Raw genomic sequence first — 20,092 nt, forward strand, 5'->3', positions numbered from 1 at the left:
TGCTAGGCTTCTTTGAGAGAGAGAGAGAGAGCCCGGGAGAGACAGAGAGAGAGATGCTAGGCTCCTTTTAGAGAAAGAAAGATATAGAGAGACAGAGAGACTCCAGGCTACTTTGATAGAGAGAGTGATGCTAGACTCCTTTGAAAGAGAGACAGAGAGAGATACATGCTAGGTTCCGTTGCGAGAGAGAGAGACAGACAGAGAGAGATGAAAGACTCGTTAGAGAGAGGGAGAGAGAGTGAGGGATGCTCGGCGCTTTTGAGAGAAAGAGGGAGATAGAAAGACAGGGAGATTGTAGGCTCCTTTGAGAGAGAGAGAGAGAGAGAGAGAGAGATGCAAATCTTCTTGAGAGAGAGGAAGAGAGAGAGATGCTTGGCTCCATTGAGAGAGAGAGATGCTGAGCTCCTTTGAGAGACAGAGAGAGAGAGATGCTACTCTACTTTGAGAGTGAGAGACATAGGGATGCTAGACTCCTTTCAGAGAGAGAGAGTTATATATGCAAGGATTCTTTGAGAGAGGCAGAGTGAGGGAGAGTGATTCTAGTCTCCTTTGAGAGAAAGAGAGAAAGGTAGAAAGAGAGATGCTGGGCAGATTTGAAAGAGAAATAGTGTGATGCAAGTTCTCTTACGGAGACAGAGAAAGTGAGATGCTAATATGCTTTGATATATATATATGTATATATATGTATATATACTATACTTCTTTGAGAGAGACCGAGAGAGAGGGAGAGAGATGCTATTCTACTTTAAGAGAGAGAGAGAGAGAGGGCTGGTAGGCTCCTTTGAGATAGAGATAGAGAGAGATGGTAGGCTTCTTTGAGAGAGAGAGTGAGAGAGAGAGTGTCTAGTCTGATTTGGGAGGAAGAGAGAAATGTAGACGGATAGATATTAGGCTCCTTTGAAAGACAGACAGTGTGATGCTAGGCTTCTTAGGAAGAGAGAGAAAGAGAGCGATGCTAGAATCCTTTGAGAGAGAGAGAGAGATGCTAGGCTTCTTTGAGAGAGAGAGAGTCAGAGTGAGACAGAGAGATAGAGATTCTAAGTTCCTTTGAGAGAGTGAGAGCAATACACGCTGGCTCCTTGAGAGAGAGATAAACAGAGAGACAGAGAGAGAGGGAGAGAGAAGATAGGCTCCTTAGAGAGAGAGAGAGGTTGAGGGATGCTAGGCTCCTTTGAGAGAAATAGAGAGGGATAGAAAGACTGAGACTCTAGTCTATTTGAGAGAAAGAGGGAGAGATAGAGAGATGTTATGCTCCTTTGAAAGAGGGATAGTGTGGTGCTAGGCTTCTTAGGGAGAGAGAGAATTAGAGAGATGCTGGAATCTTAGAGAGAGAGAGAGAGAGATGCTAGGCTTCTCTGAGAGAGAGACAGAGTGAGACAGAGAGATAGAGATTCTGGGTTCCTTTGAGAGAGAGAGAGCAATACATGCTGGCTCTTTGAGAGAGAGATAAACAGAGAGAGACAGAGAGGATATAGGCTCCTTTGAGAGAGACATGCTAGGATTCTTTGAGAGAATTAAGTAAAGAGAAAAAGTATGCAATTATACTGACTTTTATAATTACCTATAGAAGTACATTTCCCAGTGTTTTCTGTTTGTTTGGATTCAGATAGCTGTCTCATTTAATTTAATTATTCAGTCTGAAGAAATTCCTGTAGCATTTATATTCCTTGTGTAGGTGTAATTCACATGTCATACAATTCATCCCCTTAAAATACACAATAGAGTGGTGGCTGGTATATTCGCAGAGCTGTGCCACCATTGCTACCATCAATTTTCAGATATTTTCATTATGACACAAGGGAGAACTGTCCCTAGCCGTAGGTAATCACGAATCTACTTTCTGTCCTGTAGGCTCGGCTCTTCTGGACATTTCCTATAAGTGAGAATCATACAATGTGTGAATCTTTGTGTTTTCCTCCAGTTAGCATGAAAACTTAGGGTTTCACCCATGTTGTGTGTATCAGAACTTCATATTTCTCATGGCTGAATAATTCTCTCCCTTTAATGTTCCTTGTAAGACATGTCAGCTAGCAACAAGTTTCCTCAGTTTTTATTTACCTAAGGATGTCTTTTTCCACCTTCATCTGTGAAAGGTAATTTGCTGGATATAAGATTCTTGTTTGAGTTTTTACTTCCAGCAATGAGAACATGTTGTCCCCACTGCCTTCCAACTGCTATCATGTCTGATGAGAAGTCAGCTGTTAAGCTTACTGGAGTGTACATGTATATCACTTTATTTTTCTCTTTTTGCCTATAAGATCTTTATCTTTGGCTTTCGGTATTTTGCCTATGATGTGCCCAGATGGAGTGCTCTTTGTGTGTATGCTACTTGGAATTTATAGAGTTTCTTGGATGTATGTATTGCTTTTTGGTCACATTTTGGGAATTTTCTGCCATTAAATACTTTAAATATTTTTCTGTTCCTTTCTCCAATCCTGCTTGTATTCGCATTGCACGTGTGGCTGCACTTATTGATGCCCCACATTTCTCTGTGGCTCTTCGTTTTGCTTCACTCATTAATTTTTCTCTCTGTTCTGCAAAATCCATAGTCTCCATGGATCTCGCTTTAAGTTGGCTGCTGGTTACTTCTGCCAGCTCAAATCTACATTTTGGTTATGGTTCTTAACTCCAAGATTTCCATTTGGTTCTAAAAAAATACAATTTCTACCTCTCAATAGTATTCTCTCTTTGATGAGCTTTTTTCACTGTACCTTCCTTTAGCTCTTTACGTATGAGAGCTGTGAGGAAAGGTACCCACTTTGTCCCTGCCTGCACCTCCCAGGAGTAGAGCACTCCAAGTAGAGCTTCTGATACACAGTGCATGGGTTTGGTAGGTAAGGTTACAAGTCATGCCTCAGATGCCACAAACTCACTATTCTTACCGACAAATACTCAGTTGTCCTGAATGAATATTTCTTAAAATGCTGTATACCTTTAGGATAACTTCTAGAGACTATAACGGCCTTAAAAATAATTTTTACCTATTACTTTGTTGATTTACAATTTGTCTTTCTAGAAGTCCCAGTCCTCTTCCAGATGATTTTTAAACAATATTTGTTGTGGCTAGAAGAGTTAACATAAGACCTACCGTCTACCAGATGTTTTTTTTAGTGTTTAATGTAGTATTGTTGGCAGTGCCGTACAGCAGATCTCCAGAGTTTATTCATCTTCCTTAACTGAGACTTTACATTCCTTGTTTAGTAACTCCGCATTTCCCATGACCTAACCCTGGCCAACACCATTCCACCATTTGGTTATATGAATTTGACTACTTTAGATACTACATGTTAAGTGTATTCATGCAGTATTTCTCTTTCTGTGACTGGCTTGTTTCACTTAATGTTCTCAAGGGGTTCATCCATGTTGTTGCATATTGCAAAATTTCCTTTTCTCAAGGATAAATTGGATTCCATTGTATGTATAAACCACATATTCTTTCCCCATTCATATGTCGATGGGCATCTTGGTTGTTACCACCTCTTAGCTATTCAGAATCACGTTGCAGTGAACAATGGAGTGCAGGTGTCTCGTTGAGAGCACGATTTTAGTCCTTTTGGGTCAATACCCACAAGTGTGGTTGCTGGATCATACGGTAGTTCTGCTGTTAGTGTTCTGAGGGAGCTCCCGTCCTTGCAAGCTTGGAAACCCTGCTTTCAGCTGCTCTACAAAAGCAGGTAAAAGGGGATCCTGCATCACTTCCAGTCAGTGTTCTTGATGCTTTCTGTTGTGCGTTTTCTAGATCAACTGGATGACTCTTCTGGCAGCTATGTTATCAAGGATGACACCAAGCCCCACATTCGAATGTGAGTTTGAACAGACTTAGAACCTGGGCGTCCAACCAAAGTGTGGATATTTTTACCCTCCTTGTGTTCCCCCATAGCTCCTTCCTCACAGGGGCTTTAGCTCCACTCTGGGGAGAAGTGGTAGATTTCTCTGGGTGTATGTGGGAAGCTTTTCCAATATTCCTTCTATCTGGACATCCCATAGATGGTCCCATGGGGACATATTCCCAGGAACCTGGGATAATAGGTAAAGTGAGAGAGATAGAAATACAGGGAGATTATAGTCTCCTTTGAGAGAAAGAGAGAGAGAGAGATGTTAGGCTCCTTTGAAAGAGGGAGAGTGTGAGTCTAGGCTTCGTAGGGAGAGAGATAAAGGGTGAGATGCTAGAATCCTTGGACAGAGAGAGAGATATGCTAGGCTTCTTTGAGAGAGAGAGGGGGGAGAGAGATGCTGGTCTACTTTGAGAGAGAGAGGGGGTAATGGTTGGCTCCTTTGAGAGAGAGAGTGAGAGAGAGAGAGAATCTAGGCTCCTTTGAGAAAAGAGAGATATACAGAGACAGAGAGATGCTATGCTTCGAGAGAGAGAGGGATGCTAGTCTCTTTTGAAAGAGAGAGAGAGTTACATGCTAGTCTCCTTTCACAGAGAGAGAAACAGAGAGAGATGCACAGAGAGAGATGATAGGCTCTTTTGTGAGAGAGAGAGAGGGATGATAGGCCACTCTGAGAGAGAGAGAGGGGGGTTGAGAGATTCTAGGTTCCTTAGAGAGTAAGAGAGATATACAGAGACAGAGAGATGCTAGGCTCCTTTGAGAGAGATGCTAGGCTCATTACAGGGAGAGACAGCGGGACAGTGAAGAGAGAGTATCTAGACTAATTTGAGAGAGAGAGAGAAATGCTTGGCTTATTATAGAGAGAGAGACAGACAGAGATGCTATGCAACTCTTAGAGAGAGATTCTAGACTACTGTGAGAAAGAGAGAGAGATGCTAGACACCTTTGAGAGAAAGAGATAGATGCTAGGATCATTTGAGAAAGAGAGAGAGATACTAGACTCATTTGAGAGAGAGAGAGGGAGATACATGCTAGACAACTTAGAGAGAGAGATAGACAGAGAGACAATGAGAGATGATAGGCCCCTTTGTGAGAAGGAGAGATAGAAAGACAGGGAGTTGCTAGGCTCCTTTGGGAGAGACAGAGAGAGAGATGATTGGCTTCTTTGAGAGAGAGAGGGAGAGATATTCTAGGCTACTTTGAGAGAAAGAGAGATATACAGTAACAGAGATATGCTAGGCTCCTTCGAGTGAGAGAGACATGCTCGGCTCCTTTGAATGAGAGAGATAAAGGGATACATGCAAGGCTCCGTTGAGAGACACAGAGAGAGAGTGAGGGATGCTAGGCTCCTTGGAGAGAAAGAGAGAAAAAAGACGGAGATTCTAGTCTCCTTTGAGAAAAAGAGTGATAGTTAGACAGAGAGATGGTAAGCTCTTTTGAAAGAGAGAGAGTGTGATGCTAGTCTTCTTAGTGAGAGTGAGAAAGAGAGAGATGCTAGAATCCTTTGAGAGAGAGAGAGAGATGCTAGTCTCCTTTGAAAGAGAGCGAGTGTGATGGTAGGTATCTTATCGAGATGGAGAAAGATAGAGATCCTAGAATCCTTTTAGAGAGACAGAGAAAGGGATGCTAGTACACTTTGACGGGGAGGGAGGGAGAGGGAGAGACGATTTACTCCTTGGAGAGAGAAAGAGTGAGAAGGTTGACACTGTTGAGAGCGAGAGAGAGAGAGGGAGAGAAATGCTAAGCTGCTTCGAGACAAAGAGAGAGGGAGAGATAGAGATATGCTAGGCTACTTTGAGAGAGAGGGAGGGAGAGATATGCTAGGCTCCTTAGAGAGAGAAAGCGGGATAGATTTGCTAGGCTTCTTTGAGAGAGAGAGAGAGAGCCCGGGAGAGACAGAGAGAGAGATGCTAGGCTCCTTTTAGAGAAAGAAAGATATAGAGAGACAGAGAGACTCCAGGCTACTTTGATAGAGAGAGTGATGCTAGACTCCTTTGAAAGAGAGACAGAGAGAGATACATGCTAGGTTCCGTTGCGAGAGAGAGAGACAGACAGAGAGAGATGAAAGACTCGTTAGAGAGAGGGAGAGAGAGTGAGGGATGCTCGGCGCTTTTGAGAGAAAGAGGGAGATAGAAAGACAGGGAGATTGTAGGCTCCTTTGAGAGAGAGAGAGAGAGAGAGAGAGATGCAAATCTTCTTGAGAGAGAGGAAGAGAGAGAGATGCTTGGCTCCATTGAGAGAGAGAGATGCTGAGCTCCTTTGAGAGACAGAGAGAGAGAGATGCTACTCTACTTTGAGAGTGAGAGACATAGGGATGCTAGACTCCTTTCAGAGAGAGAGAGTTATATATGCAAGGATTCTTTGAGAGAGGCAGAGTGAGGGAGAGTGATTCTAGTCTCCTTTGAGAGAAAGAGAGAAAGGTAGAAAGAGAGATGCTGGGCAGATTTGAAAGAGAAAGAGTGTGATGCAAGGTCTCTTACGGAGACAGAGAAAGTGAGATGCTAATATGCTTTGATATATATATATGTATATATATGTATATATACTATACTTCTTTGAGAGAGACCGAGAGAGAGGGAGAGAGATGCTATTCTACTTTAAGAGAGAGAGAGAGAGAGGGCTGGTAGGCTCCTTTGAGATAGAGATAGAGAGAGATGGTAGGCTTCTTTGAGAGAGAGAGTGAGAGAGAGAGTGTCTAGTCTGATTTGGGAGGAAGAGAGAAATGTAGACGGATAGATATTAGGCTCCTTTGAAAGACAGACAGTGTGATGCTAGGCTTCTTAGGAAGAGAGAGAAAGAGAGCGATGCTAGAATCCTTTGAGAGAGAGAGAGAGATGCTAGGCTTCTTTGAGAGAGAGAGAGTCAGAGTGAGACAGAGAGATAGAGATTCTAAGTTCCTTTGAGAGAGTGAGAGCAATACACGCTGGCTCCTTGAGAGAGAGATAAACAGAGAGACAGAGAGAGAGGGAGAGAGAAGATAGGCTCCTTAGAGAGAGAGAGAGGTTGAGGGATGCTAGGCTCCTTTGAGAGAAATAGAGAGGGATAGAAAGACTGAGACTCTAGTCTATTTGAGAGAAAGAGGGAGAGATAGAGAGATGTTATGCTCCTTTGAAAGAGGGATAGTGTGGTGCTAGGCTTCTTAGGGAGAGAGAGAATTAGAGAGATGCTGGAATCTTAGAGAGAGAGAGAGAGAGATGCTAGGCTTCTCTGAGAGAGAGACAGAGTGAGACAGAGAGATAGAGATTCTGGGTTCCTTTGAGAGAGAGAGAGCAATACATGCTGGCTCTTTGAGAGAGAGATAAACAGAGAGAGACAGAGAGGATATAGGCTCCTTTGAGAGAGACATGCTAGGATTCTTTGAGAGAATTAAGTAAAGAGAAAAAGTATGCAATTATACTGACTTTTATAATTACCTATAGAAGTACATTTCCCAGTGTTTTCTGTTTGTTTGGATTCAGATAGCTGTCTCATTTAATTTAATTATTCAGTCTGAAGAAATTCCTGTAGCATTTATATTCCTTGTGTAGGTGTAATTCACATGTCATACAATTCATCCCCTTAAAATACACAATAGAGTGGTGGCTGGTATATTCGCAGAGCTGTGCCACCATTGCTACCATCAATTTTCAGATATTTTCATTATGACACAAGGGAGAACTGTCCCTAGCCGTAGGTAATCACGAATCTACTTTCTGTCCTGTAGGCTCGGCTCTTCTGGACATTTCCTATAAGTGAGAATCATACAATGTGTGAATCTTTGTGTTTTCCTCCAGTTAGCATGAAAACTTAGGGTTTCACCCATGTTGTGTGTATCAGAACTTCATATTTCTCATGGCTGAATAATTCTCTCCCTTTAATGTTCCTTGTAAGACATGTCAGCTAGCAACAAGTTTCCTCAGTTTTTATTTACCTAAGGATGTCTTTTTCCACCTTCATCTGTGAAAGGTAATTTGCTGGATATAAGATTCTTGTTTGAGTTTTTACTTCCAGCAATGAGAACATGTTGTCCCCACTGCCTTCCAACTGCTATCATGTCTGATGAGAAGTCAGCTGTTAAGCTTACTGGAGTGTACATGTATATCACTTTATTTTTCTCTTTTTGCCTATAAGATCTTTATCTTTGGCTTTCGGTATTTTGCCTATGATGTGCCCAGATGGAGTGCTCTTTGTGTGTATGCTACTTGGAATTTATAGAGTTTCTTGGATGTATGTATTGCTTTTTGGTCACATTTTGGGAATTTTCTGCCATTAAATACTTTAAATATTTTTCTGTTCCTTTCTCCAATCCTGCTTGTATTCGCATTGCACGTGTGGCTGCACTTATTGATGCCCCACATTTCTCTGTGGCTCTTCGTTTTGCTTCACTCATTAATTTTTCTCTCTGTTCTGCAAAATCCATAGTCTCCATGGATCTCGCTTTAAGTTGGCTGCTGGTTACTTCTGCCAGCTCAAATCTACATTTTGGTTATGGTTCTTAACTCCAAGATTTCCATTTGGTTCTAAAAAAATACAATTTCTACCTCTCAATAGTATTCTCTCTTTGATGAGCTTTTTTCACTGTACCTTCCTTTAGCTCTTTACGTATGAGAGCTGTGAGGAAAGGTACCCACTTTGTCCCTGCCTGCACCTCCCAGGAGTAGAGCACTCCAAGTAGAGCTTCTGATACACAGTGCATGGGTTTGGTAGGTAAGGTTACAAGTCATGCCTCAGATGCCACAAACTCACTATTCTTACCGACAAATACTCAGTTGTCCTGAATGAATATTTCTTAAAATGCTGTATACCTTTAGGATAACTTCTAGAGACTATAACGGCCTTAAAAATAATTTTTACCTATTACTTTGTTGATTTACAATTTGTCTTTCTAGAAGTCCCAGTCCTCTTCCACATGATTTTTAAACAATATTTGTTGTGGCTAGAAGAGTTAACATAAGACCTACCGTCTACCAGATGTTTTTTTTAGTGTTTAATGTAGTATTGTTGGCAGTGCCGTACAGCAGATCTCCAGAGTTTATTCATCTTCCTTAACTGAGACTTTACACTCCTTGTTTAGTAACTCCGCATTTCCCATGACCTAACCCTGGCCAACACCATTCCACCATTTGGTTATATGAATTTGACTACTTTAGATACTACATGTTAAGTGTATTCATGCAGTATTTCTCTTTCTGTGACTGGCTTGTTTCACTTAATGTTCTCAAGGGGTTCATCCATGTTGTTGAATATTGCAAAATTTCCTTTTCTCAAGGATAAATTGGATTCCATTGTATGTATAAACCACATATTCTTTCCCATTCATATGTCGATGGGCATCTTGGTTGTTACCACCTCTTAGCTATTCAGAATCACGTTGCAGTGAACAATGGAGTGCAGGTGTCTCGTTGAGAGCCCGATTTTAGTCCTTTTGGGTCAATACCCACAAGTGTGGTTGCTGGATCATACGGTAGTTCTGCTGTTAGTGTTCTGAGGGAGCTCCCGTCCTTGCAAGCTTGGAAACCCTGCTTTCAGCTGCTCTACAAAAGCAGGTAAAAGGGGATCCTGCATCACTTCCAGTCAGTGTTCTTGATGCTTTCTGTTGTGCGTTTTCTAGATCAACTGGATGACTCTTCTGGCAGCTATGTTATCAAGGATGACACCAAGCCCCACATTCGAATGTGAGTTTGAACAGACTTAGAACCTGGGCGTCCAACCAAAGTGTGGATATTTTTACCCTCCTTGTGTTCCCCCATAGCTCCTTCCTCACAGGGGCTTTAGCTCCACTCTGGGGAGAAGTGGTAGATTTCTCTGGGTGTATGTGGGAAGCTTTTCCAATATTCCTTCTATCTGGACATCCCATAGATGGTCCCATGGGGACATATTCCCAGGAACCTGGGATAATAGGTAAAGTGAGAGAGATAGAAATACAGGGAGATTATAGTCTCCTTTGAGAGAAAGAGAGAGAGAGAGATGTTAGGCTCCTTTGAAAGAGGGAGAGTGTGAGTCTAGGCTTCGTAGGGAGAGAGATAAAGGGTGAGATGCTAGAATCCTTGGACAGAGAGAGAGATATGCTAGGCTTCTTTGAGAGAGAGAGGGGGGAGAGAGATGCTGGTCTACTTTGAGAGAGAGAGGGGGTAATGGTTGGCTCCTTTGAGAGAGAGAGTGAGAGAGAGAGAGAATCTAGGCTCCTTTGAGAAAAGAGAGATATATAGAGACAGAGAGATGCTATGCTTCGAGAGAGAGAGGGATGCTAGTCTCTTTTGAAAGAGAGAGAGAGTTACATGCTAGTCTCCTTTCACAGAGAGAGAAACAGAGAGAGATGCACAGAGAGAGATGATAGGCTCTTTTGTGAGAGAGAGAGAGAGGGATGATAGGCCACTCTGAGAGAGAGAGAGGGGGGTTGAGAGATTCTAGGTTCTTTAGAGAGTAAGAGAGATATACAGAGACAGAGAGATGCTAGGCTCCGCTCCTTTGAGAGAGATGCTAGGCTCATTACAGGGAGAGACAGCGGGACAGTGAAGAGAGAGTATCTAGACTAATTTGAGAGAGAGAGAGAAATGCTTGGCTTATTATAGAGAGAGAGACAGACAGAGATGCTATGCAACTCTTAGAGAGAGATTCTAGACTACTGTGAGAAAGAGAGAGAGATGCTAGACACCTTTGAGAGAAAGAGATAGATGCTAGGATCATTTGAGAAAGAGAGAGAGATACTAGACTCATTTGAGAGAGAGAGAGGGAGATACATGCTAGACAACTTAGAGAGAGAGATAGACAGAGAGACAATGAGAGATGATAGGCCCCTTTGTGAGAAGGAGAGATAGAAAGACAGGGAGTTGCTAGGCTCCTTTGGGAGAGACAGAGAGAGAGATGATTGGCTTCTTTGAGAGAGAGAGGGAGAGATATTCTAGGCTACTTTGAGAGAAAGAGAGATATACAGTAACAGAGATATGCTAGGCTCCTTCGAGTGAGAGAGACATGCTCGGCTCCTTTGAATGAGAGAGATAAAGGGATACATGCAAGGCTCCGTTGAGAGACACAGAGAGAGAGAGTGAGGGATGCTAGGCTCCTTGGAGAGAAAGAGAGAAAAAAGACGGAGATTCTAGTCTCCTTTGAGAAAAAGAGAGATAGTTAGACAGAGAGATGGTAAGCTCTTTTGAAAGAGAGAGAGTGTGATGCTAGTCTTCTTAGTGAGAGTGAGAAAGAGAGAGATGCTAGAATCCTTTGAGAGAGAGAGAGAGATGCTAGTCTCCTTTGAAAGAGAGCGAGTGTGATGGTAGGTATCTTATCGAGATGGAGAAAGATAGAGATCCTAGAATCCCTTTAGAGAGAGAGAGAAAGGGATGCTAGTACACTTTGACGGGGAGGGAGGGAGAGGGAGAGACGATTTACTCCTTGGAGAGAGAAAGAGTGAGAAGGTTGACACTGTTGAGAGCGAGAGAGAGAGAGGGAGAGAAATGCTAAGCTGCTTCGAGACAAAGAGAGAGGGAGAGATAGAGATATGCTAGGCTACTTTGAGAGAGAGGGAGGGAGAGATATGCTAGGCTCCTTAGAGAGAGAAAGCGGGATAGATTTGCTAGGCTTCTTTGAGAGAGAGAGAGAGCCCGGGAGAGACAGAGAGAGAGATGCTAGGCTCCTTTTAGAGAAAGAAAGATATAGAGAGACAGAGAGACTCCAGGCTACTTTGATAGAGAGAGTGATGCTAGACTCCTTTGAAAGAGAGACAGAGAGAGATACATGCTAGGTTCCGTTGCGAGAGAGAGAGACAGACAGAGAGAGATGAAAGACTCGTTAGAGAGAGGGAGAGAGAGTGAGGGATGCTCGGCGCTTTTGAGAGAAAGAGGGAGATAGAAAGACAGGGAGATTGTAGGCTCCTTTGAGAGAGAGAGAGAGAGAGAGAGAGAGAGAGAGAGATGCAAATCTTCTTGAGAGAGAGGAAGAGAGAGAGATGCTTGGCTCCATTGAGAGAGAGAGATGCTGAGCTCCTTTGAGAGACAGAGAGAGAGAGATGCTACTCTACCTTGAGAGTGAGAGACATAGGGATGCTAGACTCCTTTCAGAGAGAGAGAGTTATATATGCAAGGATTCTTTGAGAGAGGCAGAGTGAGGGAGAGTGATTCTAGTCTCCTTTGAGAGAAAGAGAGAAAGGTAGAAAGAGAGATGCTGGGCAGATTTGAAAGAGAAAGAGTGTGATGCAAGGTCTCTTACGGAGACAGAGAAAGTGAGATGCTAATATGCTTTGATATATATATATGTATATATATGTATATATACTATACTTCTTTGAGAGAGACCGAGAGAGAGGGAGAGAGATGCTATTCTACTTTAAGAGAGAGAGAGAGAGAGGGCTGGTAGGCTCCTTTGAGATAGAGATAGAGAGAGATGGTAGGCTTCTTTGAGAGAGAGAGTGAGAGAGAGAGTGTCTAGTCTGATTTGGGAGGAAGAGAGAAATGTAGACGGATAGATATTAGGCTCCTTTGAAAGACAGACAGTGTGATGCTAGGCTTCTTAGGAAGAGAGAGAAAGAGAGCGATGCTAGAATCCTTTGAGAGAGAGAGAGAGATGCTAGGCTTCTTTGAGAGAGAGAGAGTCAGAGTGAGACAGAGAGATAGAGATTCTAAGTTCCTTTGAGAGAGTGAGAGCAATACACGCTGGCTCCTTGAGAGAGAGATAAACAGAGAGACAGAGAGAGAGGGAGAGAGAAGATAGGCTCCTTAGAGAGAGAGAGAGGTTGAGGGATGCTAGGCTCCTTTGAGAGAAATAGAGAGGGATAGAAAGACTGAGACTCTAGTCTATTTGAGAGAAAGAGGGAGAGATAGAGAGATGTTATGCTCCTTTGAAAGAGGGATAGTGTGGTGCTAGGCTTCTTAGGGAGAGAGAGAATTAGAGAGATGCTGGAATCTTAGAGAGAGAGAGAGAGAGATGCTAGGCTTCTCTGAGAGAGAGACAGAGTGAGACAGAGAGATAGAGATTCTGGGTTCCTTTGAGAGAGAGAGAGCAATACATGCTGGCTCTTTGAGAGAGAGATAAACAGAGAGAGACAGAGAGGATATAGGCTCCTTTGAGAGAGACATGCTAGGATTCTTTGAGAGAATTAAGTAAAGAGAAAAAGTATGCAATTATACTGACTTTTATAATTACCTATAGAAGTACATTTCCCAGTGTTTTCTGTTTGTTTGGATTCAGATAGCTGTCTCATTTAATTTAATTATTCAGTCTGAAGAAATTCCTGTAGCATTTATATTCCTTGTGTAGGTGTAATTCACATGTCATACAATTCATCCCCTTAAAATACACAATAGAGTGGTGGCTGGTATATTCGCAGAGCTGTGCCACCATTGCTACCATCAATTTTCAGATATTTTCATTATGACACAAGGGAGAACTGTCCCTAGCCGTAGGTAATCACGAATCTACTTTCTGTCCTGTAGGCTCGGCTCTTCTGGACATTTCCTATAAGTGAGAATCATACAATGTGTGAATCTTTGTGTTTTCCTCCAGTTAGCATGAAAACTTAGGGTTTCACCCATGTTGTGTGTATCAGAACTTCATATTTCTCATGGCTGAATAATTCTCTCCCTTTAATGTTCCTTGTAAGACATGTCAGCTAGCAACAAGTTTCCTCAGTTTTTATTTACCTAAGGATGTCTTTTTCCACCTTCATCTGTGAAAGGTAATTTGCTGGATATAAGATTCTTGTTTGAGTTTTTACTTCCAGCAATGAGAACATGTTGTCCCCACTGCCTTCCAACTGCTATCATGTCTGATGAGAAGTCAGCTGTTAAGCTTACTGGAGTGTACATGTATATCACTTTATTTTTCTCTTTTTGCCTATAAGATCTTTATCTTTGGCTTTCGGTATTTTGCCTATGATGTGCCCAGATGGAGTGCTCTTTGTGTGTATGCTACTTGGAATTTATAGAGTTTCTTGGATGTATGTATTGCTTTTTGGTCACATTTTGGGAATTTTCTGCCATTAAATACTTTAAATATTTTTCTGTTCCTTTCTCCAATCCTGCTTGTATTCGCATTGCACGTGTGGCTGCACTTATTGATGCCCCACATTTCTCTGTGGCTCTTCGTTTTGCTTCACTCATTAATTTTTCTCTCTGTTCTGCAAAATCCATAGTCTCCATGGATCTCGCTTTAAGTTGGCTGCTGGTTACTTCTGCCAGCTCAAATCTACATTTTGGTTATGGTTCTTAACTCCAAGATTTCCATTTGGTTCTAAAAAAATACAATTTCTACCTCTCAATAGTATTCTCTCTTTGATGAGCTTTTTTCACTGTACCTTCCTTTAGCTCTTTACGTATGAGAGCTGTGAGGAAAGGTACCCACTTTGTCCCTGCCTGCACCTCCCAGGAGTAGAGCACTCCAAGTAGAGCTTCTGATACACAGTGCATGGGTTTGGTAGGTAAGGTTACAAGTCATGCCTCAGATGCCACAAACTCACTATTCTTACCGACAAATACTCAGTTGTCCTGAATGAATATTTCTTAAAATGCTGTATACCTTTAGGATAACTTCTAGAGACTATAACGGCCTTAAAAATAATTTTTACCTATTACTTTGTTGATTTACAATTTGTCTTTCTAGAAGTCCCAGTCCTCTTCCAGATGATTTTTAAACAATATTTGTTGTGGCTAGAAGAGTTAACATAAGACCTACCGTCTACCAGATGTTTTTTTTAGTGTTTAATGTAGTATTGTTGGCAGTGCCGTACAGCAGATCTCCAGAGTTTATTCATCTTCCTTAACTGAGACTTTACATTCCTTGTTTAGTAACTCCGCATTTCCCATGACCTAACCCTGGCCAACACCATTCCACCATTTGGTTATATGAATTTGACTACTTTAGATACTACATGTTAAGTGTATTCATGCAGTATTTCTCTTTCTGTGACTGGCTTGTTTCACTTAATGTTCTCAAGGGGTTCATCCATGTTGTTGCATATTGCAAAATTTCCTTTTCTCAAGGATAAATTGGATTCCATTGTATGTATAAACCACATATTCTTTCCCCATTCATATGTCGATGGGCATCTTGGTTGTTACCACCTCTTAGCTATTCAGAATCACGTTGCAGTGAACAATGGAGTGCAGGTGTCTCGTTGAGAGCACGATTTTAGTCCTTTTGGGTCAATACCCACAAGTGTGGTTGCTGGATCATACGGTAGTTCTGCTGTTAGTGTTCTGAGGGAGCTCCCGTCCTTGCAAGCTTGGAAACCCTGCTTTCAGCTGCTCTACAAAAGCAGGTAAAAGGGGATCCTGCATCACTTCCAGTCAGTGTTCTTGATGCTTTCTGTTGTGCGTTTTCTAGATCAACTGGATGACTCTTCTGGCAGCTATGTTATCAAGGATGACACCAAGCCCCACATTCGAATGTGAGTTTGAACAGACTTAGAACCTGGGCGTCCAACCAAAGTGTGGATATTTTTACCCTCCTTGTGTTCCCCCATAGCTCCTTCCTCACAGGGGCTTTAGCTCCACTCTGGGGAGAAGTGGTAGATTTCTCTGGGTGTATGTGGGAAGCTTTTCCAATATTCCTTCTATCTGGACATCCCATAGATGGTCCCATGGGGACATATTCCCAGGAACCTGGGATAATAGGTAAAGTGAGAGAGATAGAAATACAGGGAGATTATAGTCTCCTTTGAGAGAAAGAGAGAGAGAGAGATGTTAGGCTCCTTTGAAAGAGGGAGAGTGTGAGTCTAGGCTTCGTAGGGAGAGAGATAAAGGGTGAGATGCTAGAATCCTTGGACAGAGAGAGAGATATGCTAGGCTTCTTTGAGAGAGAGAGGGGGGAGAGAGATGCTGGTCTACTTTGAGAGAGAGAGGGGGTAATGGTTGGCTCCTTTGAGAGAGAGAGTGAGAGAGAGAGAGAATCTAGGCTCCTTTGAGAAAAGAGAGATATACAGAGACAGAGAGATGCTATGCTTCGAGAGAGAGAGGGATGCTAGTCTCTTTTGAAAGAGAGAGAGAGTTACATGCTAGTCTCCTTTCACAGAGAGAGAAACAGAGAGAGATGCACAGAGAGAGATGATAGGCTCTTTTGTGAGAGAGAGAGAGGGATGATAGGCCACTCTGAGAGAGAGAGAGGGGGGTTGAGAGATTCTAGGTTCCTTAGAGAGTAAGAGAGATATACAGAGACAGAGAGATGCTAGGCTCCTTTGAGAGAGATGCTAGGCTCATTACAGGGAGAGACAGCGGGACAGTGAAGAGAGAGTATCTAGACTAATTTGAGAGAGAGAGAGAAATGCTTGGCTTATTATAGAGAGAGAGACAGACAGAGATGCTATGCAACTCTTAGAGAGAGATTCTAGACTACTGTGAGAAAGAGAGAGAGATGCTAGACACCTTTGAGAGAAAGAGATAGATGCTAGGATCATTTGAGAAAGAGAGAGAGATACTAGACTCATTTGAGATAGAGAGAGGGAGATACATGCTAGACAACTTAGAGAGAGAGATAGACAGAGAGACAATGAGAGATGATAGGCCCCTTTGTGAGAAGGAGAGATAGAAAGACAGGGAGTTGCTAGGCTCCTTTGGGAGAGACAGAGAGAGAGATGATTGGCTTCTTTGAGAGAGAGAGGGAGAGATATTCTAGGCTACTTTGAGAGAAAGAGAGATATACAGTAACAGAGATATGCTAGGCTCCTTCGAGTGAGAGAGACATGCTCGGCTCCTTTGAATGAGAGAGATAAAGGGATACATGCAAGGCTCCGTTGAGAGACACAGAGAGAGAGAGTGAGGGATGCTAGGCTCCTTGGAGAGAAAGAGAGAAAAAAGACGGAGATTCTAGTCTCCTTTGAGAAAAAGAGAGATAGTTAGACAGAGAGATGGTAAGCTCTTTTGAAAGAGAGAGAGTGTGATGCTAGTCTTCTTAGTGAGAGTGAGAAAGAGAGAGATGCTAGAATCCTTTGAGAGAGAGAGAGAGATGCTAGTCTCCTTTGAAAGAGAGCGAGTGTGATGGTAGGTATCTTATCGAGATGGAGAAAGATAGAGATCCTAGAATCCCTTTAGAGAGAGAGAGAAAGGGATGCTAGTACACTTTGACGGGGAGGGAGGGAGAGGGAGAGACGATTTACTCCTTGGAGAGAGAAAGAGTGAGAAGGTTGACACTGTTGAGAGCGAGAGAGAGAGAGGGAGAGAAATGCTAAGTTGCTTCGAGACAAAGAGAGAGGGAGAGATAGAGATATGCTAGGCTACTTTGAGAGAGAGGGAGGGAGAGATATGCTAGGCTCCTTAGAGAGAGAAAGCGGGATAGATTTGCTAGGCTTCTTTGAGAGAGAGAGAGAGAGAGCCCGGGAGAGACAGAGAGAGAGATGCTAGGCTCCTTTTAGAGAAAGAAAGATATAGAGAGACAGAGAGACTCCAGGCTACTTTGATAGAGAGAGTGATGCTAGACTCCTTTGAAAGAGAGACAGAGAGAGATACATGCTAGGTTCCGTTGCGAGAGAGAGAGACAGACAGAGAGAGATGAAAGACTCGTTAGAGAGAGGGAGAGAGAGTGAGGGATGCTCGGCGCTTTTGAGAGAAAGAGGGAGATAGAAAGACAGGGAGATTGTAGGCTCCTTTGAGAGAGAGAGAGAGAGAGAGAGAGAGAGATGCAAATCTTCTTGAGAGAGAGGAAGAGAGAGAGATGCTTGGCTCCATTGAGAGAGAGAGATGCTGAGCTCCTTTGAGAGACAGAGAGAGAGAGATGCTACTCTACCTTGAGAGTGAGAGACATAGGGATGCTAGACTCCTTTCAGAGAGAGAGAGTTATATATGCATGGATTCTTTGAGAGAGGCAGAGTGAGGGAGAGTGATTCTAGTCTCCTTTGAGAGAAAGAGAGAAAGGTAGAAAGAGAGATGCTGGGCAGATTTGAAAGAGAAAGAGTGTGATGCAAGGTCTCTTACGGAGACAGAGAAAGTGAGATGCTAATATGCTTTGATATATATATATGTATATATATGTATATATACTATACTTCTTTGAGAGAGACCGAGAGAGAGGGAGAGAGATGCTATTCTACTTTAAGAGAGAGAGAGAGAGAGGGCTGGTAGGCTCCTTTGAGATAGAGATAGAGAGAGATGGTAGGCTTCTTTGAGAGAGAGAGTGAGAGAGAGAGTGTCTAGTCTGATTTGGGAGGAAGAGAGAAATGTAGACGGATAGATATTAGGCTCCTTTGAAAGACAGACAGTGTGATGCTAGGCTTCTTAGGAAGAGAGAGAAAGAGAGCGATGCTAGAATCCTTTGAGAGAGAGAGAGAGATGCTAGGCTTCTTTGAGAGAGAGAGAGTCAGAGTGAGACAGAGAGATAGAGATTCTAAGTTCCTTTGAGAGAGTGAGAGCAATACACGCTGGCTCCTTGAGAGAGAGATAAACAGAGAGACAGAGAGAGAGGGAGAGAGAAGATAGGCTCCTTAGAGAGAGAGAGAGGTTGAGGGATGCTAGGCTCCTTTGAGAGAAATAGAGAGGGATAGAAAGACTGAGACTCTAGTCTATTTGAGAGAAAGAGGGAGAGATAGAGAGATGTTATGCTCCTTTGAAAGAGGGATAGTGTGGTGCTAGGCTTCTTAGGGAGAGAGAGAATTAGAGAGATGCTGGAATCTTAGAGAGAGAGAGAGAGAGATGCTAGGCTTCTCTGAGAGAGAGACAGAGTGAGACAGAGAGATAGAGATTCTGGGTTCCTTTGAGAGAGAGAGAGCAATACATGCTGGCTCTTTGAGAGAGAGATAAACAGAGAGAGACAGAGAGGATATAGGCTCCTTTCAGAGAGAGATGCTAGGATTCTTTGAGAGAATTAAGTAAAGAGAAAAAGTATGCAATTATACTGACTTTTTTAATTACCTATAGAAGTACATTTCCCTGTGTTTTCTGTTTGTTTGGATTCAGATAGCTGTCTCATTTAATTTAATTATTCAGTCTGAAGAAATTCCTGTAGCATTTATATTCCTTGTGTAGGTGTAATTCACATGTCATACAATTCATCCCCTTAAAATACACAATAGAGTGGTGGCTGGTATATTCGCAGAGCTGTGCCACCATTGCTACCATCAATTTTCAGATATTTTCATTATGACACAAGGGAGAACTGTCCCTAGCCGTAGGTAATCACGAATCTACTTTCTGTCCTGTAGGCTCGGCTCTTCTGTACATTTCCTATAAGTGAGAATCATACAATGTGTGAATCTTTGTGTTTTCCTCCAGTTAGCATGAAAACTTAGGGTTTCACCCATGTTGTGTGTATCAGAACTTCATATTTCTCATGGCTGAATAATTCTCTCCCTTTAATGTTCCTTGTAAGACATGTCAGCTAGCAACAAGTTTCCTCAGTTTTTATTTACCTAAGGATGTCTTTTTTCACCTTCATCTGTGAAAGGTAATTTGCTGGATATAAGATTCTTGTTTGAGTTTTTACTTCCAGCAATGAGAACATGTTGTCCCCACTGCCTTCCAACTGCTATCATGTCTGATGAGAAGTCAGCTGTTAAGCTTACTGGAGTGTACATGTATATCACTTTATTTTTCTCTTTTTGCCTATAAGATCTTTATCTTTGGCTTTCAGTATTTTGCCTATGATGTGCCCAGATGGAGTGCTCTTTGTGTGTATGCTACTTGGAATTTATAGAGTTTCTTGGATGTATGTATTGCTTTTTGGTCACATTTTGGGAATTTTCTGCCATTAAATACTTTAAATATTTTTCTGTTCCTTTCTCCAATCCTGCTTGTATTCGCATTGCACGTGTGGCTGCACTTATTGATGCCCCACATTTCTCTGTGGCTCTTCGTTTTGCTTCACTCATTAATTTTTCTCTCTGTTCTGCAAAATCCATAGTCTCCATGGATCTCGCTTTAAGTTGGCTGCTGGTTACTTCTGCCAGCTCAAATCTACATTTTGGTTATGGTTCTTAACTCCAAGATTTCCATTTGGTTCTAAAAAAATACAATTTCTACCTCTCAATAGTATTCTCTCTTTGATGAGCTTTTTTCACTGTACCTTCCTTTAGCTATTTACGTATGAGAGCTGTGAGGAAAGGTACCCACTTTGTCCCTGCCTGCACCTCCCAGGAGTAGAGCACTCCAAGTAGAGCTTCTGATACACAGTGCATGGGTTTGGTAGGTAAGGTTACAAGTCATGCCTCAGATGCCACAAACTCACTATTCTTACCGACAAATACTCAGTTGTCCTGAATGAATATTTCTTAAAATGCTGTATACCTTTAGGATAACTTCTAGAGACTATAACGGCCTTAAAAATAATTTTTACCTATTACTTTGTTGATTTACAATTTGTCTTTC

This window comes from Manis pentadactyla, chromosome 15 (assembly GCF_030020395.1).
Source record: "Manis pentadactyla isolate mManPen7 chromosome 15, mManPen7.hap1, whole genome shotgun sequence".
NCBI classification, from domain to species: Eukaryota; Metazoa; Chordata; class Mammalia; order Pholidota; family Manidae; genus Manis; species Manis pentadactyla.